This window comes from Notamacropus eugenii, chromosome 3 (genome assembly GCF_028372415.1).
Source record: "Notamacropus eugenii isolate mMacEug1 chromosome 3, mMacEug1.pri_v2, whole genome shotgun sequence".
NCBI lineage: Eukaryota > Metazoa > Chordata > Mammalia > Diprotodontia > Macropodidae > Notamacropus > Notamacropus eugenii.
In genome coordinates, this window is record NC_092874.1 from 459,534,577 (window position 1) to 459,557,910 (window position 23,334).

Genomic DNA, 23,334 nt, shown 5'->3' on the forward strand with positions numbered 1-23,334 from the left:
GAAAAATCTGGACTCACACAAACTGATGCTGAGTGAGATGAGCAGAACCAGGAGAACATTGTTTACAGTAACAGCAACACTGTTCGATGATCAACTATGCTAGACTTAGCTCTTCTCAGCAACGCAATGATCAAGACAATTCCAACAGACTCATGACGCAAAATGCGATCCACATCCCGAGAAAGAACTCTGGAGTCTGAAGGCAGATTGAAGTTTACTGTTTTCACTTTGCTTCTGTTTTCTTTCTCATGGTTTTTCCCTTCTGTTCTGCTTTTTCTTTCACAACATGGTTAATGTAGCAATATGTTTATCAGATTGCTTGCCCTCTTGGGGAGGGGGAGAAGAGGGAGGGAGAAAAACTTGGAATGAAAAATCTTATAAAAATGAATGTTGAAAACAATCTTTACATGTAATTGGAAAAACAAAATATTATTTACAAAAAAAAATAAATTTCCATATATATAACAAAATATTTAACAGTTATTTAAAGAATCAATTTGAAAACAGAAAAGTAAGTTTGGCAAATGACAAACTTATGCCTCCACTGTCTTTCCATGGCCCATACACACTTCTAAAGGCCTATTTTGTTAAGGGGGCAGTGAGGCCAAATAATCCTGAAATGGCTAGAACTACACAATATGGTAGAGTGGACACAGAGAAGGGCTGAGTTGGAAGATCTCAGTTCAAATACCAACTCAGACATGTACTAGCCATGCGACCCCAGTGAAGTCACTCAACCACTCCAACCTCATTTTCTCCTAGGCAAAATAAGGATGACAGTCCATGTAACATATACTTCAGAGGGACATTGGGGAGTTCAAATGGGCTCATAGCTAGAGCTGAAATGGAGAATCTGTTTTGGCCATCTAGTCTAACCCTCCTCATTTTACAAAGGAATAAATTGAGGTCCAGGTAGGTTAAGTGACTTACCCAAAGTCAGTGCTTTGCCAATTTTAAAGCATTACATAGGGTGTCCCAAAAGTTTTAATAATTTAAACTTGCTGTAAGACTTTTGGGATATCCTGTATCTAGGATAGTTCTTTTTATTACTATTGCCTTATTTATGTATTTTTATTTTTTAAAATAAATATCTCGCTGATTTTTTTTTACATCACGGACCACTTTTCAATGAGTCCCCACCCTCTCCCCTCCATTAAGCTGACTCCACATTAAGCTGACTAATCTATTTATCCATTTCCAACATAGTAACAAGTTCCTTGAAAGTAGGAACTATTTCTTTTTTTGTCTTTATATCACCAGTGACTGGCATGTAACAGGCACTTCATAAAAATGTCTTGATGATTAAGCCAACATCATGACCCATTCCACACCTGTGGTCCAACCACCTCTTGGGAGAAGAGAGCATGCTCTCAGTCTCTGAAGCCATTGAACTGATCAGAGCTCTGATCACTTTCAATGGTGGTTTTCTTTCTATTACTCTGGTCTCCCCTGTCCCCTTGAATAAAAATTCCCAAAGGGTTCAATTGGAGAGCCCTGACTGAATGTAACTTCAAATACAGTCACTGAAGTGAAGTGCAGCACCAGATTAATATTTGATGCATTTGTCTGAGGACCAACCCCTGCCTTGATGATGGAATATATCAGAAGTGAAGCTGTTCCATTCTAGGGAAACATGTCATAAAATTCTTATACATTCCCTGCAAAAAAAAAAAAAAAAATGGAAATGTACTGTCTTGGCTAGGAGGAAAGAACTAAGCCATAGATCTAAAGTGAAGTAGAAATAGACCCTCCAGATAAGGAAGGTAATGCACAATATTTTTATTTATAAAACCCAAAACCTCTCATTTCTACATGGGTTAGCACCTACAAAGATGAATGTTGGTGGCTGAAAACTGATTTAATATACTATTTTTTCATGATGTTTATTCTTCAAAAAATCTTTTTTAATTTCAACAACATCACTTATACTGGGCAAAGAAGGGATGGGGTGACACGTGCTTCAGGATAAATTATGTGAGTCTCAGACTTCACATCATTAGTAACATTATGCACAAATAATGATCTACTCTGGGAAATGCAAATGAGCGGTTTCATTTAATGGGGATTTAAATCAGTTGCACTTTTCCATTTTAAAATATTTTCACCAGGGAAAGCAGAAATTTCGGTAGGAAGGCTGAGATTCAAATTTTAAATAGTGTAGATGAGTACTTTAATAAAGAAAAATGATTTATTGAGTTAGCTAGAATGAATGGCGCCATGGGAGAGGGATTTCTCAGGTTCCCGCCTAAATAATCCAGAATAAAATAGGATTTATTCCTTATGCTGCCCCCTAGTGTGCAGGATGGGGAAATTGATAACCAACTCACGTTACTTTATTTGAGGCAAGAGAAAGTATGATACAGAAGACAGCTGGCCTCAGAACCTGAAAGACTTGAGTTCAAGTCTCTCCTCCAACATATGCTGAATAAATGAATTGAAGAATCATTAGAATGGAGATGATAGTTGAATCTTTGGAAGCTGATGAGATCCCCAATCAAAATAGTATAGAGAGAGAAAAAAAGAGGACTTGGTCAGAGCCACAGAGTATTTCCACAATTAGTGCTGATGACTTGAACAAAAATCCGAGAAAAGAGAACTAGCCATCAGACAAGCATGAGGAGAAACAGGAGAGAGCAAAGGCACAGAAACCAAGGGAGGAGAGAGTGACTGACACTGTCAAAAGCAGTAGAGATGGTTGAGAACTGAGGAAAAGGTTAGTGGATATAACATCTTAAGAGAGCATCAACTGAAGAAGATGGATACAGAGAAACCAATAATGACAGGTAGGAACTGACACATAGTGAAGTCAGTAGAACCAGAAGAGCAAATATAACATAACAAGACTGTGGAGACAAACAACTTGGAAAGACTTCAGAGCTCTGATGACCAACCACAATTCCAGAGGACTCAGGATAAAACAGGCTCCTCACCTCTAGAGAGAGTGTTAATGGAATCTGAGTGAAGCTTAAGACTTCTTTGGAGGAGGGGATCTAGCCAATGCAGGAATTTGTTTTGCTTTACTACACATATTCGTAAAGGGTTTTGTTTTCCTTGCTTTCTCAGTGGATGGGGAAGAAAAGGGGGGAGGGGAAGGAGAGAATTCAGAACTGAAAATAAAGCTGAATTTAAAAAAAAAATAAAAGAGGTCATCGGTAACTTTGGTGGCTTCCTTTTTGTGTTTGTGCCACCAGTGCCTTGCATACAGCAAGGGTTTCATATATTATTTACTGAGTCAAATAAAGGCAGCACCAGAGAAAAGCCAAAAAAGCACTGGCTTTGGCACTGGAGGACCTTGGTTCAACCCTTGGCCCTGTACTTAATTCCCTGAGTTACCTTGGGAAAATCACTTCGTGTTTCTTGACCCCAATTTCCTTATCAGTAAAGATGAAAGGCTTGGATTATATCACTCCAAGTTTCCTTCCTGTTTTAAAGCTATGTTCCTATGATCATTGGGGATGAGAAGGGAAGTGATTAAATTGGAAAAAAAAGTTTTGTATCAAATTTCTCTGAGAATGCTTTATATCTAAGATATAAAAACAATGAACAGAAACAGAGAGATATCTCTGTCACATATATCTGTTACTTGTATATGTGTGTATGCATGCACATATATAATATGTGTAACATGTATGTATATGATCAAAGCCATTACTCAATGGGCAAAGGAAATGAACAGTTTCCAAAAAAGCGATTACAAACTATATTAACAGCCATATGAAAAAATGTTCCAAATCACTAAAAATAAGAGAAGTGCAAACCAAAACAACCCTGAAGTTTTTTCTCACACCCTGAAAATGGGAAAGATAACAAAAAGCTGGCGATAGCTAATGTTGGAGGGGTGGTGGGAAGATAGTGCATTATTGGTGGAGTTGTAAATCGTATAGCCATTTTGGAAAGCAATTTGGAATCACACAAATAAAGTGATTAAAATGTCCATGCTCTTTGACTCAGAAATTTTCTTATTAGGTTAATACCCAAAAGAGACCACTGATAATAAGAAAGTCCATATAAAAATATTGATGGCAACACTTTTTGAGAAAGCAAAGAATTGGAAACGTAGTAAGTACTTATCAATTAAGGAATGTTTAAACAATCCTGTACGAAATAATGAATGTGATGAATCCAGAAAAAAATGAAAAGGTCTATCTGGCCTCTTGCAGAATAAAATAATGTAACTGAGAAAGCTATATACAACAATGACAGCCACAATGGAGAAAACCACAAAAGAGTTTTAAACAAATGTTGCAAAAGTATAAAGAAAAGTATGGCTCAAAAGAAGAGATATGAGTAGACACCGCCATCCCTCTGTGGGAAGTTCACAAGTGTTGTACATTGCAAATATATCAATCAGTTAATAAACTTTTGTTAAAAGCCTTCTATGTGGAGGCAATGCACTAAGTAAAAGGCAAAAGATAGTGTGCCTGCCCTCAAGGAACTGCCAATTTAATGAAGATATTTTGAAACTTTTTTGATAGACTGATCAGTTATGCCAATGCACTCGCTTTCTCTCTCTCTCTCTGTCTGTCTCTCTCTCTCTCTCTCTCTCTCTCTTTCTTTCTCTCTCTGTCACACACACACATACACACACACACACACGCACACCTTCAAAAATAATGTTAGTTGATATGGGATGAGTTAGAAGAGGAGATACTAGGAGAAACTGTGGCAGTAAAAAAAAAAATCAAGAAAAACATTAAAAAAAAAACCAACTAATTTTTAGATGGAAAGACGTCTATCCCATGAATAAATTCTTTAAGTCACATGAGACACTCCTCTCTCCGTTCTGATTTATTAACACTAAATTCAATCCAATCCAATAAACATTTATTACATCCCTACTATGTGTCAGGCATTTTGTAGGCACTGAGGCCACACACAAGGACAATAATGAAGCAGTCGTTTCCCTTGAGATATTGAGATTCCATTGGAGGAAAGCAGCATGAACATAGATTAAAAATATGTATGTATACAAAATAAATTGGTGGGGGGAGAGTTCTAAGAGTAATTGGAGAGCATAGTAAGTGAAGAAATGTGGAAAGGCTTCCTGTTGGAAGCTTTGAAGAAGGTCAGGATTTTAGGCAGCAGAGCTGCAAAAGGAGTTCATTCCAGGCCCAGGGGACGGCCTGTACAAAAACACAAGAGATGGAAGATTGAATGCCATTTACGGGGAACAGAAAGCAAGCCAGCTTGGCTGGAACACAGAGTGCAAAAAAGGAGAGTAATATGCCATAAGCCTGGAAAGGTGGGCTGGGGCCAAAGTGTGAAGGACTCGAAAAGCTAAACAGAACTCAAAAGTCCATCGTTTATCCTGGTATTGAGGGGGTGTCAGTAGGGTTTATAGAGCAGAGGGGTGACATGGCCAGACCTGGGTTTTGGCATGTGTGCAGAAGATGGACTGATGTTCATCAAGGTAAGAGAAGAATAAAAGTTAAGCCCCCCCAATTCTGTGCTAAAGAAACAAATGCACGGAGGCCTCAAAGTCATCTCTGCCAACATGTTGGCTTCCTGTACTGCAGAAAGCCTATGCTAATTAGCTTCCCTACATTAATAAAATAGAGCTCAACTGTTAGTAATGGGAAACATCCTACCAAACCTCCCTCCCCAGCCCCCAACACATACACACACACACCCTCTGAAATATGAAAGGGCTAGACATCTATTTTTTCCCCTTTAAAAAAATGTCTCTCAACAGTTTTATTTTAGAAAACATCCTGAAACTATATGTTTTCTTTGTTGGCTTTCATTTTTACAGAGCAGCCAAATTTTGCTTAGGAAAGAATATAAATAATGGATGTAAACGTGACCTCAAGACACAGCGACACATTCCAGGAGAGGCTTCTGCCGTGAAATAGTTTGTTCAAAGCCATCTGGTACCCGATTTCCCTGGCAGAATGACACACAATAACTTGAAATCTAAGTTCTGTCTCCAGTAACAGCAAAAGCAGCTAAATGAAGGCCAGAAGACTGCAAGGTCCTGAGAGCCAAATTCAAAGTCATATGATCTGCAAGCCAGTCTGCAATATTCATGATGGGTGCCTTGGAGAAACCTTGGTTATTGAGTCTGAGAAAAAGAATCTTAACTAGCAAATACTATGAAAGCTCATATTGTTATATTTAGACTTCTGGTGACTGGACTGTTCAGAGAGGGCTCAGGAAGAATGGTACTTCAGTTAGGAATTCGTTAACAAGGCCAATTCTTGGTAGGGTGGATTTGAGACTTGGCCAACTTCTTAAGCTTTCAACTCAACTCACATTAACTTAAAAAAAATAATCGAGGTTTGGGTTATTTTATTGTTGTTTTTTTAAAAAAAGATGTTATAGACATACTCAAAAGGTAGGAACAGAAATGGCCACATGTCTCTGGTGATCTTTGAGGCAGTCTGGCCAGTCTCTCATCTTACTACTGAGAAGCTGTTAAGAATAGTGGGGAGCACACTGGATTTCCATTTGGAAAGGTCGAAGTTCAAATCCTGCCATGTGATCCTGGACAAGTTAATTCACCTTCCAGAGCCTCATCTGCAAAATGGACATAATAAGACCTGTAACAATCACCTCATAGGGCTGCAGTAGGGCCTGTATGAGATAATTATGAAAAACATTTTACAAACTTTAAGGCAAAATGGAAATAAGTTGTAATTAATGTTCAATGAATGGGCAAAGATACTTCTATTAGATGGCAGTTAACCTTGGCAACTCTGTTCAATTATGATAGATCTTGTCTAAGATTGTAACACCTGAGTTTCCTCATTACAAGTGTAGTGAAGCCCCATGTGTAGCACAGGGACCTGCGTATACCTGTATGTAACAAGGTGCATGATGGCTGTTGTTATGTGGCTCAAAGAGAAAAACTGACCTTTCTAACCTGTTCTCTCTCTTGACCTTTCTCCAAAGGAGACTTTAATTCCTGCAAAGAAGGGAAGCAGGAGGTTGGGGACAGAGGCCACTCTGATCTCCTCAAGGAGAGGGGATACTGGGCTAGAATTAGATCTATCTGTTCCCTTAAATATTAATGGGCAAGGGGATGCAATCAAGTTCAGTCTAACGTCTCATCTCTCTTTATTGGGGGAAGGGGACCTCAAGCTTTATATCCAAGCCTTGACCCCTTCCCAACCAAATTTCAGCTCCACAATGAACACACATAACAATTATCAAAGAAACCCACTTATCCAAGTCAAATAGCGAAAGAGAAATCAGAGAAAGTCTACATAGGAGAAAATCTACTAGCCAATAAAGGGTAAAAGAGCTCTTCCATTGGGAATGAGAAATAGAAGTCAACTCAACCAAGAGAAAAAAAGAGTTCCAGATCTTCCCCAAAGGGAAACTCCCCAAAGTCTTTCGTGTAGCAAACTAGAGACAGGGACTACTAGGTCCTCTCATGTCTTCTCAGAGTCTTTCCTTCAGCAGTCTGAAGTGGGATCAGCCTCTTCTACTTTCCCTCTCAAAGCTAGAAGCTGGAAGTGTCCTAACACTCCACCCAAAGGGTCTTGAAGGAACCTGGAGCCCTCTTGCCCCTGCCAACTCTGCCTGGCCCCTTATACAGCGCAGGGCCTTCATCTCTACCAATGGGGAAAGAGTCCCAGACCAATGAATGGGCTTTGGGACCGGGGTTACATTCACTAGAAAACATTTTCATATGCTTTGTAGAGATCCTCATAGGTAGGTCAATTGGAAAGATCATTGTATTTAGAATCAAAGATCCTTGGTTCCAATCCCATCTCTGTCACTTACATTCTCTTTTACTCTCTCTCTCTCTCTCTCTCTCTCTCTCTCTCTCTCTCTCTCTCTCTCTCTCTCTCTCTCTCTCTCTCTCTCTCTCCCCCCCCCTCCCTCCCTCCCTTATTTTCTTCATCTGTAACATGAGAGATACAGATCACCTAGCCTCAAAGGTCCCTTCCAACTCTTAGCCTATGATGCTCTGGTGATCCTCCAAGACTTCCATTTAGTTTCTAGATTCTATCCTTGGGGCAGCCTAGATGGTGCAGTGGATAGAGCACCAATACAGGAGTCAGGAGGACCTGACTTCAAATCTCATCTCAGACACTTGACACTCACTAGCTGTGCGACCTTGGGCAAGTCACTTAACCCCAATTACCTCATCCTGGGTCATCTCCAGTCATCCTGATGAATATCTAGTCACTGGATTCAGATGGCTCTAGAGGAGAAGTGAGGCTGGTGACCTGCACAGCCCTCCCTCACTCAAAACAAAGTCAAGTGCAGGTCATATCATCATTTCTCTGATGGCATGATCTTTTTTGGCAATTAAGGATGCACATGCATGCACACACACACACACACACACACACACACACACACACACACACACACTGTAATTCTGTACTGGTACCCTGGACACATTCCTGCCTCTCCCTTTCACTGATCTCATCCTGTCAGCTTGCACTTGGTAAGTCTTATGTATGGCCTTGGTGAACATGATCTTCTTCGGCAATGAAGGATGAACAAACACACACACACATACACACACACACACACAGATTCTACCCTTACATAGACTTATTGGGGGAATGTGAGGTTAAAAATCACTTCCCCAGGGCCAGCAGGTTTCATTGCCATTCTAAGTTACTAGAAAAAATGGCTTATATGGATTTTTCTTTCAAAGAGTGGGAGAGACAGGAAAATGATGAGGGAAAGGGGTAGCTACATGCCCAATGCTGCTGCCCAACCCTTTTGGGACTAAGAAGCCAAGTCCGTAGGACTGGGTCAGAGTACTAAGATAGTTACTTTGCATAAGCCTGAAAAGACTTTTGCTTTGATAAAAATAATCCCACTCACGGAATGGTTCAAAATTTACCATCTTACGTAGGCAGCATAAAATGATCACAGGATACACACATATCAGTTAACTATATAAATATATACACAGCATACCCAAAGGGTATGGCCACCATTATACCTTTCATAAGGTAACCGGGGGCGTCATTGAGGAGTTAGGCTGATAAGACTCTCTCACTTTGTAATCTTTTTGCTCACCAAAATTTCAAATGAAAAAATTAACTTTAATTTGAATTGTTTTCCTGGTATGAATATACTTTGAAATAAAAACATTTGATTTCAAAACTAAATATATTCTATATATGTATATGTGTATACAAATATACATATACATACAGTATATATATATACATATATATATTATATATATTTTTTAGTAGTTCAGTACAATGACATGGGCGATATCAATCATGTTCCTTACCTTCTTTTCCCAAAGTATCTAGAATTCAAAAGACAAAAACCAAACTTTCTCCATATCAATTGTAGGCCAGTAGCAATAAAGTTACTAATGATTGCCATTAGGTGTCTCTCACATCTCCTGCCTCCATGTCTTTATATAAGCTGCCCTTGATGCTTGGAAAGTCCTCTCTTTTCAACTTTGCCCCTTCAAATCCCTTCTTTCTTTCACAGCGCAGCTCCAGGGCCACTTTCTTGATGACTACTGTCCTGCTCTTTCTACCCAATAGCACCACTCTGGTCTTGGAATTCATCTTGCATTCATTCCATGGTGGTGTGTGTGTGTGTGTGTCTGTGTGTCTGTGTCTGTGTGTATCTGTGTGTCTGTGTGTGTGTGTCTGTGTGTGTGTATGTGTGTGTGTGTGTGTGCAAATTCCTTGAAGGCAAGGACTGTTTGTTCTTAATTTCTGTATGCCCACAGTGCCCAGCACATAGTAGGCATTTTATAAATGCTTTCTGATTGATTCATTAATTGGTATACATTTAATAAACACATGTCCAAGCATAGCATGTGGGGGATGAATCATATGAACCAAAAAGATAAAATACCAATTACCTCACTTCTCAAGCCCTCAATGTTCCTATCTAGAAAATTAAGTACTAGGCTAGATGATCTCAGAGGTATTTTAAACTTGGAAACATGTGTTTCTATTAATATTAAATCCTTTAAAATATATCCCCTGAATTTATTACAGTTCAAAACTCAGTTTTGAATTTTTAAAACATTACACGGCATTTATCTTTCTTGGCTTAATGATTAGAATTGTCTATCATTTGCTACCTATTGCAAAGTTAAATCTGATTTTATGGTGAAGTAGCTGCTCTAATTAATGAGGCAGAGGGATTTAACAGAAGGACTTGATTTGAAGTAAAAGTGTCTAAGTTTCAATAATGGTGATGATGATGGTGATGGTGATGATGATGATGGTGATGATGATGATGGTGATGATGATGGTGGTGGTGATGATGATGATGATGGTGATGATGGTGGTGGTGATGATGATGGTGGTGGTGATGATGATGGTGATGATGATGGTGGTGGTGATGATGGTAATGATGATGATGGTGGTGGTGATAATGATGGTGGTAGTGATGATGATGATGGTGATGATGATGGTGGTGGTGATGATGGTAATGATGATGATGATGATGGTGGTGATGATGGTGGTGATGATGATGGTGGTGGTGATGATGATGATGGTGATGATGATGGTAATGATGATGATGATGATGATGGTGGTGATGATGGTGGTGATGATGGTGGTAGTGATGATGATGATGGTGATGATGATGGTGGTGGTGATGATGGTAATGATGATGATGATGGTGGTGGTGATGATGGTAATGATGATGATGGTGGTGGTGATAATGATGGTGGTAGTGATGATGATGATGGTGATGATGATGGTGGTGGTGATGATGGTAATGATGATGATGATGATGGTGGTGATGATGGTGGTGATGATGATGGTGGTGGTGATGATGATGATGGTGATGATGATGGTAATGATGATGATGATGATGATGGTGGTGATGATGGTGGTGATGATGGTGGTAGTGATGATGATGATGGTGATGATGATGGTGGTGGTGATGATGGTAATGATGATGATGATGATGGTGGTGATGATGGTGGTGATGATGATGATGGTGGTGATGATGATGATGGTGATGATGATGGTGGTGGTGATGATGATGATGGTGATGATGATGGTGGTGGTGATGATGGTGGTGGTGATGATGGTAATGATGATGATGATGATGGTGGTGATGATGGTGGTGGTGATGATGATGGTGGTGGTGATAATGATGATGGTGATGATGATGGTGGTGGTGATGATGGTAATGATGATGATGATGATGGTGGTGATGATGATGATGGTGATGATGATGATGATGGTGATGGTGATGGTGATGACAGTCATTTCTGTTTCACGACTTGCAAATTCTTTATATTACCTGTCTTGATTAGCCCTTACATAAACTCAGTGAAAAAGTTACTATGGGTATAATTACCCAAATTTTCTAAGTGAGGAAACTGAGGCCCAGAGAGTTATAATTATTTTGCCATGGGTCACACGGTCTACACCTCAAGTTAGGTCCTGAATCCAGGCCTTTCTCATTCCAAAGTCTCTCTCTGGTACTACACCAAGCCAGTGTTTCTTCTTCTCTCCCCCATCCTCCTTTCTCTTCTCCTTCTATCCTCTCCCTCCAGTTTCCCTCTCTCTTTCCTTCACTCTCCTTTCCCCTTTCTCCATTTTCTCTGTCTTCTCTTCTCCACTTCTTTTTCTTTTCTTTTTTTATTACTTTTTTTAATATTCTACAATCACTACCATAAAACTTAGATTTTTTTCCCCCTACCTACTCCCACCATCCCCCTCCCTCCCCAAGATGGCATACAATTCTATATAGGATCTACATATACATTCCTACTGAATACATTTTCACTATAGTCATGCTGTGTAGAAGAACTAAAATACATGGGAGAAATCATATAACAAAGCAAAGCATAATACATACACACACACACACACACACACACACACACACACACACACACACAAAATGATCTGCTACATTCTGCGATTGAATTCCATAGTTCTTTTTCTTGGATGTGGAACGCATTTTGCCTTAGAAGACCATCTGGAATTTTTTTTTTTTTTACGTCCTTACATTGCTATGAAGATCCAAGTCTACCAGAAAAAACTCTTGCACACTGTGGTCGTTGCTGTGCACAAAGTTCTCCTGGCTCTGCTCCTTTCACTCAGCATCAGATCATATAAGTCTTTCCAGGTCTCTCTGAAATCTTCTTGTTCATTATTTCTTATGGCGCGATAGTATTCCATTACATTCATATACCATAATTTATTCAGCCATTCCCCAATTGATGGGCATCCCCCTTGATTTCCAGTTTTTGGCCAATACAAAGAGAACTGCTATAAATACTTTTGTACATGTGGGACCCTTTCCCATTTTTATGATCTCTTGAGGATACAGTCCTAGAAGCGATATTGCTGGGTCAAAGAGTATGCATGTTTTTGTAGCCCTTTGGGCATAGTTCCAAACTGCTCTCCAGAATGGTTGGATGAGCACACAGCTCCACCAACAATGAATTAGTGTTCCAACTCTCCCACATCCTCTCCAACACTTATCATTTTCATGTTCTGTCATGTTTGCCTATCTAATAGGTGTGATGTGGTACTTCAGAGTTGTTTTGATTTGCATTTCTAATCAAAAGTGATTTAGAGCAATTTTTCATAGGATTATAGATATCTTTAATTTCTTCCTCTGAAAATTGTCTGGGGAATGACTTGTATAGTTGTACATTTGAGTCAGTTCTCTATATATTCTAGAAATGAGGCATTTATCCCTGAGAGTAGCTGTAAAAATTCTTTCCCAATTTACTACATCCCTCTGAATTTTGGTTGCATTGGGTTTGGTTGTGCAAAAACTTTTCAGTTTAATGTAATCAAAATTATCCATCTTGCACTTCATAATGCTTTCTATCTCTTATTAAGTAAAAAATTCTTCCCTCCTCCATAAATCTGATAATACACTATTCCTTGCTACTCCAGTTTGACCACAGTATCAATCTTTATACCTAGATCATGTACCCATTTGGACTTCATTCTTGTGTATGGTGTCAGGCATGGGACTACGCCTAGTTTCCACCACACTGTTATCCAGTTTTCCCAGCAATTTTTGTCAAACACTGAGTTCTTATCCCAGAAGCTAGGATCCTTGGGTTTATCAAACAGGAGGTTGCTATATTCCTTGCCTATTGTATCTTGAGTACCTAGCCTATTCCACTTGTCTACCCTTCTGTTTCTTAGCCAGTACCAAGTGGTTTTGATAATTGCTGCTTTATAATACCATTCAAGATCTAGTAGCCCTAGGCCACCTTCCCTAGCATTTCTTTTCATTAGCCCCTTTGATATTTTGAAACTTTTGTTCTTCCAGATGAATTTTGTTATTATTTTATCCAGCTCTAGAAAATAATTTTCTGATAGTTTAATTGGTATGGCACTAAATAAGTATTAATTTAGGTAAAATAGTCATTTTTATTTTATTGGCTCAGCCTACCCTCTTCGCCACTTTTATCTCCTCTTTCTTTTCTATTCTCTCTCTTTTCTTCTCCTTTCTATTCTCTCTTCCATGTTCCTCTCCTTTTTTCTCTTCTCTCTACTGTCTCTCCTTTCTTCTTCTCTTTCCTTTCCTCTATTCTCTGCTCTGCTCCTTTCTCTCCCCTCCTCCTCTCGTCTGCTTCCTATATTTTCTCTCCTCCTCTCTCTTCTTTTTCCTCTTTTCTTCTTTCTATTATCTCTCCTCTCTTCTCCCTCCTCCATTCTCTTTTCCTTTCTCCTCCTCTCCTCTTCTTTCTTTTGCTTCTACTTTGTTCTCTCCTATGTTCTCTCTTTCTCCTCCTTTTCAGGGTTTTTTTCCTGGTTCATCTTCTACCCTACAACCCTCTTAGTGTGGGATATCCTTCAAGGTTTTAGATCTGAAGACCTAAATTTGAATAGCAGGACTTATCAGAAAAAGTACAACTAGCATCAGCCTTACAAAGTGGGGCCATACAAGAAGAGTAAAGACTCTCAACACTCAGGGAGAAAGGTGCTATTATCACCTGATCACTAGAACAGAGTGTCCATGGAAGTCAAACAACATCAATTTTTGGGAAAAAAATCCAAAATTACAGAGAAGACTGTTTCAAGCATTGAATGGATAGACCCCCTATTGAAGGTTTAAGTGGATGCTGGCCATTAAGCAATGGGAGCATTTTGAACTAGGAGACAAGAAAAGAAAGACCCAGGTAGTCCAGTTCTCAGCTTCATCTTTTCTTTCTTCATAAGAACAAAAATATTGGATTGTATTTCTTGGTTTCAAATTTGCTATTTTGGAAAGGAAAAGGCTGGAGTGAACCAGGCCCCATTCTATAGCAAGCTTTTCCCATGTAGAAAAAGTTCATACTTGAGGATGTAGCTGAGTTATTGTAATTTTAATCAGATAACCTAATCAGATTTATATATTTTTCTAATGAATCTCATCATTCAGAAAGCTCAACTGGAGATTTCTGAGAGACCATAGCTGTTAATATTATCATTAAAATAGTTACTGACAGTTGGGGATTTAGGAACATAGAGTAATAAAGATAGGGCTAGCTAACTCTAATACATCGCTTTCTGCAAATCAGGAGTGAATTAATTTATCACCTTCAGGGGTTGCCATGTTTTAAAGTATTATCTTAATGAAGTAGCTTTCCATATCTATTTGAGTTGAGTAATGTTCTATAAAAAATTAGAATAAAAAAAAGGCAGTTCTGCTACTACCTCTATGACCTTGGGTAAGTGATCCCTTTGGGCCTCAATTCGTAGAGGGAACTAGGTAGGGGAGTCTGTGGTTAGAGCTCTGGATCTAAAGTCAGAAAGACCTGAGTTAAAATCTAACCTCAGTCATTACTAACCATGTGTCCCGGGCAAAATACTTAACTTCTGTTTACCTCAGTCTCTAAAACTGTAAAATGGTGGTGATAATAATAACACTCCATATGGTTGTTATGAGGATCAGATGGGATAATATTTGTAAAATACTTAGCTCGGTACCTGGAACATAGTAGGCACTTAATATATGTTTCTTTTCTTCCTCATTTCTAAAATGAGGAAGTTAGAAGAGGTGACTTCTGAAGTTCCTTCTAGTCTTAAATTTTGATCCTATGTGCTCTTCCCTGGAAATCTTATTTATCAATGTACCTTATTAATGCCTGTATTAAAGTGACTCCCAGATCTCTATGTAGCTCATGAATGGAGGTGGACACCCATGCTTTAGCAACTTACAGCACTTGCATAGGACATGTGGATATCTACTAATTTTTGAAGCTGACGTGCTAAATCTAACATGCCCTAAATATTGGAAGTTCTAAATTCCCAGAGAAGGATCACCACATGAGGTTATATTCAAGTTCTCTTAACATCCTAAAGGGGTAACATTATTATGGGAAATACACTCACCCTATTCACCATGATAGATGGTGAATCCCAACCAATGTGTTTCCATTTAAGTAAAGAATAGTGATACATCTAGATCTTAAAAACAAACATTAAATATTGCAAAATAAATAATAATAGTACTGTGTATATTAAATAGTACATATATATTAAAGCAAATGCAAGCATAATAAATATATCCCAATCCACACATAAACATGGATCACATACTCCCACCAATGTACTCAGTATCTATGGGTGAGAAACAGAGAAACCTAGCACAGAGAACATGAATGAGGAAAACCCAAGTGCTCAGGGCAACTCAGAGCTCCGGAGTCATAAGGTCTAATAACCTTTTTCTATCTTAGGAACTGTCCATAGAAGTTCTTTGATGAATATAGTTTCTGTTGAACAGATATGTTCACAGCTTAGCTGAACTGATCCATATCAAGCTTAACTAACATGCTCATCATGCTTCTGCCAAATTAGTTGATCTGCTAGGTAATTTTTCTAATTCTGTTTCCAAGCTGTTCCGTTCAGCTGGATTTACTCATCGGCAAAAGCTATAGTATCCATCACTTCTAGCTTCACACTTAATTGATGAAGTTCTGAAATGTATCCTTTCACCTCCACTATCTTTCTAAATTCAGACTCTGAAACTTCTCTGTGAATGACCTCACCTTGGCTATGGTTAGTTACAAAATTCTCATATTCAGTCTATGATCAAGTAAATGACATTTGATTCATAATGATAGAATAGTTCTGATACTCATATTTCACTGGTTACCAAAGCAAAAAGTTCTTTAATTCTTCATATGCAAATAACTAAACATACTGTCTTCTCCATCCACTTCAGTATTCTACATCTTGTCATTCAAATGAGCATTCTACTGTTTTAGAACTCTTAAGTCAGACTTAACTTCAGTAACTGCTTCTCTTAGAACTCTGAACAGCCCTATGCCCCCTGGTAAGTGAATTATAAAGGCAGGAAATTCAGCAACTGATTTTTCTTAGCAGCAGACTTACGCCTCTGTCAAAAGAAGTATAAAGGGTCATTTCCTTACATCTTTATCCAACCTCAGACTCCCTTTAGTTCTGTCTGCATTTTTTTTACTTATACCAAACTTAAAATGTTCAAAATACCTTCTCTCCCTGTAACCCAGCTACTCCTCTCAACTCTACCATTTCAAGTAATGTTCTGACCATCACTCCTAGTCACTCAGAATCATCCAACAAGCTCACAATCTTTTGCCCAGATGGATCATCTTAATCTCCATCTTAATCTGGCCACTCTCTAAAACCCTTTGCTCTGTTATCATCCTTGTCTCTTCTCCATTGTGAATTTAGCCCATAGCTCTTTTCTGGGCCCTCTTCTACCTTTGTACCTGGAATCATTAACTTGGGGCCTACAACACCCAAGGGGTCCATGAATAAATTTGAGAGGATCCATAAATTTAGATGGGGGAAATTGGACATCTTTCTTTTTTTACTAATCTAATTAAAACTTAGCATTTTGTTAAATTATTTTAAAAGATTCTGAGGAGTCAATAAGTTTCACTAGATAGTAAAGATGGGTGGAGAGAATCTGACAAATAAAAGGTTTAGAACTCAAATTGCATATCATTTCTCTAAGGAATCTCATCAGCTGAATTCAACTATCATCTCACAGATCTATTGTTATTATTTTTCCTTCATTCTAAAAGTGGACCACGACATGAGGAAGATGACGCCATGACTTGCGAGTGAATTACATTTAAGTGAGGGAGGACTGTGCAAGGTCATACCATACATCCAGCCTCTGTCTTCCTCGAACTTCAAGGAAAAGTTCCTTGAACTGTCTGTTGGACATCTCCAAGTGGATGTTGTGTAGACTTCTCAAACTCAACATGCCTCAAACAGAATTCATTAACTGCCTCCTATCTCCCAACTTCAAATAAGTTCACCATCACCCTTCTTGTCACCCAAGTCAGCCTTGATTCTTCCATCTCCCTTGCCCCTTCTACTCATTAAGTTAACAAGCCTCTTCCATTCTAACTCAGGGATATCTTTGGTATCTCCTCCTCTTTGCTTACCCATATCTATAATTCTATGGCAAGCCCTCATCATTTATCATCTGCACTACTATAATAGTCATCTACATGGTCTCCTCCTTTAATTCATACTTAACACAGCTTCCTGATTAATATTTCCAAGGAACATGTGTCACTTCCATTCTTAAGAAGCTCTTGTATCTCCTTTTTCTTCCACTTGGCAACTTTTTCTTCCACTTGAGAGCCCTTGGCAACCATGCTGTAACCTACCTTTCCAGATTAACTACACATTAGTCTCCTTAGTACACTCCGTATCCTAAACAAATTGGTCTAATTTCTGTTCCTTATATGTAGTATTCATCTCCAATCTCCATGCCTTTGCACAAGCAGAACCCCAAGCTAGGAATTCACTCCCACTCCTCATTTCCAGCTCCTATGATCTTTAACTTTCTTCGTAGTACAGCTCAAGGGGCACTTCCTACAGGAAGTCAAACCTGACCCTATAGTTGCTCTGCCACCCACTAACCTCAAACTATTTATTATGTATTTACATTTTATCCATTTTGTGGTTATTTTTATGGATTCATGTTGTTTCCCCAATAGGATATAACTTCCAGGAGGGAAAGGAATATTTCATCTTTTGTATGTGTATTCTAGCACCTACTAGCACAGTGCTTTAGCAATAGTAGGGGATTAATAAATGCTCATTGAGCATTATTGGTGGAGTTATGAATTGGTTCAATCATTCTATAGAGCAAGCCTGCACAACATACAGTCTGTAGCCCACTTGCAGCCTGCCAAAGGATTTCTGGTGACTGTCAAATGACCCGTAGCAACCAACCATCATCAGTCTCTCTAGGCTAACCTATCTATGGTTGGAAGAAATTCAACTTATTTTAATTTGGGCCCCTACTTACTGCCAAGTTGTGCAGGTCTACAGTAGAGAAATTTGGAACTATGCCCATTGGGCTTTAAAATCATGCATACCCTTTGACTTAGCAATACCACCACTAGGTCTGTATCCCAAAAGAGATTGATTACAAAAAAAAAAAAAAAGGAAAAGGACCTATATGTACAAAAATATATATAGCGGTTCATTTCTGGGGGCAAATAATTAGGAATGACTGAACAAGCTGTGGTATGTGATTATCATGGAAAACTATTGAATTATGGGAAATGGTGAACAGGATGCTCTCAGAAACATCTGGAAAGACTTGCATGGACTGGTGCAAAGTGAACTGTACCATTTACAAAGTAACGGTAACAACGTAAGATGATCAGCTGTGTGAATGACTTAGCTATTTTCAACAATGATCCAAGACAACTCCAAAGGACTTATGATGAAAAATGCTATCCATCCCCAGAGAAAGAACTTATGATATCTGAATACAAATTTAAGCATACTTTTTTAAACTTTATTTTCCTTGAGTTTTTTTTTTGTTTTCTTTCACAACATGAATATTATGGATATGTTTTGCATATACACATGTATAACATATTGAACTGCATGCCTTCTCAAAGGAGGATTAGGGAGGGAGCAAGGGAGAGAATTGGAACTCAAAGTTCTATAAATGAATGTTTAAAACTGGTTTTTTTACATGTAACTGGGGAAAAATAAATAAATGAATAACTAAATGGATGGATAGATGATAAAATAAATAAATAAATGCTCAGTGAGTGAATCCATGAATCTTTGACTTTTCCAATTCTCTCACCTTCCACATTCAGTCAGTTGCTGAGGTTTATGTTGAGGTCTATCTTGGCCCCAGCCATTTCCTCCACTCTGCCATCTTAGTTCAGGCTTTCATGACTCCTCTCTTGCCTGGACTATAATAAAGGCCTAGCAATCACTCTCCTTGCCTCTCTTCTGGCTCCTTGCCTTTTACTTAGCTTCACAAAATAACTTTCTAATATACATGACCAACCACATCACTCTCTTACTTAAGAATCTTCAATAGTTCACCATTGGCTCTATAAAGAAAGAAATGAATTCTTTAGCAGAATTTCAGGCCCTAACCAGTTCAGCTCAGACCTATTTTTTCTTCCCTTCTGCCCTTTCATTCTAGCCAAAAGTGGCTATTAGCTGTACCCCATCTGAGTCTTCTGTCCCTGGCCTCCTGCGGTCCCTGGCACCTGGAACAGATTCTCCCCGTGTCTGCTATGGAAATCCTTCTCTGCCAACAAAGTTCAGATCAGATTCTGCCTCCTCCAGAAGCCTCCTCTTGCCTACCCCACATTCAGAGGGAAGTGATCTTCTCCCACCCCACTCCATCCCTATCCCCAAATCTTCCATAGCACTTCCTTATTCTTGATCACTTTCCACCTTCTGTTATACCTCCTTGGTCTCTCATTATTTGTTAAAAATATTTTATTTTCCTCCAACTTCACATAAAGACAATTTTTAACATTCATTTTTTTTAAATGTTGAGTTCCAAAATTTCTCCCTCCCTCCTTCCCTCCCACCCCAAGGTAAGCAATTTGATATGGATTATACATGTGCAATCATTCAAAACATATTTCCATATCAGTCATGTTATAAGAGAAGAAACAGTTGGTCTCTCATTATTATAGACTATAAGCTCCCTGAGGGCAGGGAACAGGACTCATTTCAACTCCATATCTCCATAGGCTTGAGTTCCACCTGGTAGGTATTCCAGAGCTGTGACTTTGGAGTCCTATCCCCCAGCCCTAACAGTTTCTGTAACTTTGGCAAATCAGTTCACCGTCCAGGCTTCACTTTTCCTGATCTGGAAAACAAGAGGCTTGGCCTCTGAGATCTCTTCCAACTCCATGTCTATGAATCTATGAAGCTGGGTGACCCTGGACAAGTGAGTGACCCAGTTTCTTCATCCGTGGATGTGAAAATGCTGAAACAGAATCGCCGAGCTTGGAATTTCCATCCAGCCTTCAATTTATGATTCCCAGATTATCAATTATAGTTTGTCCTCTGGTCTTACTTTCAGGCTAGAATTTACAGTTTACAGTGCACCTCCTTTCAGAACCCAAACGAAAGAAGACACAGCTTCCCAGAAAATAATTTGATAATTTTCTTCAATTAGTCTCAGATTACATCTGCCAGGAGAATGGGGTAGGTTTCAGGTCTGGTGCAAGACTTCTGTAAGGGACCCTGCCCTCTGCACAAGTGCTCCAAACCCGCCTGCACCCGGGAGAGCCCTCAGCAGAGGCTGCAATTTCAGGAGATACAATGGGCATGTTAATATAATGCTAATGTTGACACACCCTGAGGGCCAGACTTTCAAAGGGCCCCCAACAGGCCTCCTGTGGTGGAGAGCCACAATGCCTTCAATTAGCTAATTGCTGTACCTGAATGAGGTCTCAAACTCTAAAGCCTTTTAAACCAGATACCCTGCTCCTTTTCCTCTATACAGCAGCCCAGGGCTCTGGGTCTCCAGGTGAGGCTCCTCTGTGGAATCCCTGAAACTGACCAACATTAGCAACATTGAATCAACAGGGATTTTTTTTAAATGCCCCCAGAAGATAAATGCAAAGGTAAGATGTAGTCGATTTCAGTAGAAACAGTCCAGGGAGGTGACTCCTCTTTGAAGAAATGGCCACTGGATGTTTTTCCTTTCAGTCTTTGCTGGAGACAGGGTTAGCGATTTCTGTATCCCATTCCCTATCTTTGGGTGAAATCTAATCCTGTTTTGCTGGAGTTTGCCTCCTCAGCTCCGTTTGTTCGGCCTGTGGGGGTAAAAAGTTGCCTTTTAACCGGAACTAGGGCACACTTAACCTCTTTTGCATCATCTTGCTGAGCTAAAGGCAGTCCCTGCTGACTGCCCTGGGTTCCCAGAAGCAATATCCACTTTCTCCTGTGATGGGCTATCGTGTAATAAAAGATCATTATATTGGGGGGCAAGATTGCTGATTCTGGGATTCCTGGCCTCTCTGGAATGAAAATAAAAGCCTGCTCAGCACTGGGTTATGGACACTTCTGAAGCCTTGAATTTTCCTCTGTCCCCACGGAGGGGGGTGGGGTGGAGTTTAAAGGGGGGAACAAAGGCAGGCACTGGCTGGCCTCTGTGTCTTTGGAGTTCTGTCCCTATGGACTGACAAATGCATTACAGGCTTCTCAAGCAGTCATAAGTGCACCTCAGCTCTAGTTAGGAACAGAAAATAAACCCAGCCAAGGAGAAGGAATGTAAGATCACAGACCTGGACATCTGGGCCTAGGATTGAGAACTGAGAGAGCTCTTGAAGGTCAGCCCCCTTTGTTTTACAGAGGAGGCATCTGAAAGTCACACAGGTAATAAGACATCTCTTGATTCTGGGTCTAAGTCTTTTTTTTTTCCATTGTAAAAAATGCTTCCTTTCCAGTTCAACTTCCTCATTTTGTAGATATGGAAACTGAAGTCCAGAAAGTTTCAGAAAGGTAGGATATTCCAGAAGGATAATTTGAACCCAGAGCCTCTGAGATTCTATATGATGCCCTCCCTAACTTTGAAAGATTTGTTCCCAAAGTGGGGAGAGGGGTATTCACTATTCTAGTTTCTATTAATTTGGCCTTGAAAAAGTCATCTCACCAAACCAAGTCAACAAGCATGTGTGAAATGCTTACTATGCGTCAGGCACTGTGAGAAGCACTAAGGATTCAAAGGCCCATCGCAAAACAAAATCAATGTCCTTTTTTGTACTCCTAGCTCTTAGTCCAGTACCTGGAACATAGTAGGTGCTTAAATGCTTATGGACTGACTGTACAACTGCCAAAGTGAGTTTCCTAAAGCATGGAAATGATGTCATTCCTTCCAGGTTCAACAAAGTCCAGTGGCTCCTAAGTACTTTTAGGATCAAATATAATTCCCCATGTTTCTTGTTTAAAATCCTTCATAACAAGGTTCCAAGCTATCCTGCCAACCTTATTATGATATGATATTGTAATATACATTATGTTACTTCACACAGTCTATGGTCCAACTAAACTGGCCTTCCCATAGATTGTCTTAGCACAGTGCCTGGCACATAGCAGGCACAAAGCACATCCTTTAATAAAAACTTGTTGACCTGACTTCCCACACACACTCCATCTTCTATATGTCATCTATTCTGCATCCTCCTCCATCAGTTTCTGTATCTGTGCACATGATGTCTCTCATGCCGGGAATGTGTTGCCTACTCACCTCCATATCTTAGAGCAGCTAATTTCCTTCCAAGTTCAAGTGCCCTCTTCTATAAAAAGCTTTTCTTGATTCCCCCAAATGCTGGTAACTACTCCCCTTAACTTGCATTTATTTTGTACGTGCTTATTTATGCACAGCAGGATCCACCCTGCCTCCCCCCACCCCCAGTAGAAAATGGGATCTTTGAAAGCCAGGACTGTTTCACTTTTTTTGTTTATATTCTCAACACCTAAAACTGCCTGGCACATAGTAGGCACTTAAGAAAGGCTCATGATTGATTGATCCTATCCAACTCTAAATGTTATGGTCCTGTGTGAGAATGATACGACAAGAAGAACAGGGGTGGTGTGATGGGAAAGAAGAGACTTGGTGAGAAACTTGCCTCCCACCTCTTGGCAGGGAGGCGGTGGACCAGAGGTGTAGAATGAGGCATACATTTTCAGATGTGGCCAATGTGCTGTTTTGTCTTGCTTAGCTAATTTATTACATGATAAATTATTTATTACATGATAAAACAGGTCATGATAGAGAAGCAAAAAACAAAAGAAGGAAAGAAGTGCCAACAAAACATTTAAAAGATAGAAGAAAATGAAAAATTCAAAATAGAAAATAAACAGGGAAATATTATGGCTACTTTATTAAACTTAACATGCAGTTAAAACAATTATTTCATGGTTTCATATGAAATCTTTATTTGTTTGGTTCTTATTTGTATATTGAAACATATTTGCTGATGGTTAAGTTCAGAATAAAAAAGAAAATTACAAAAATAAATATTAGAGAATGATATGAAGGGTGAACCTGTATGATCTTAATTCAGTTCAGTCAAACATGAAAGCCTGCTCTGTGCTAAGTCAGAAGGGAGCCAACTTCCATGGTATTCCTCCATGTCTTACTCTATATGAGGCAACGTTTTGGCAGCAAGGGCTACAAAGACAA

The 23,334-nt window shown here is 39.3% G+C and overlaps 1 long non-coding RNA gene across 21 annotated transcripts in view; it reads right to left on the reverse strand.

Annotated features, from left to right (window-relative positions):
* Positions 1–23,334, reverse strand: part of LOC140497613 (uncharacterized) — a 414,232-nt gene that overhangs the window by 358,670 nt on the left and 32,228 nt on the right. The gene's annotated exons all lie outside the window — the stretch shown is intronic.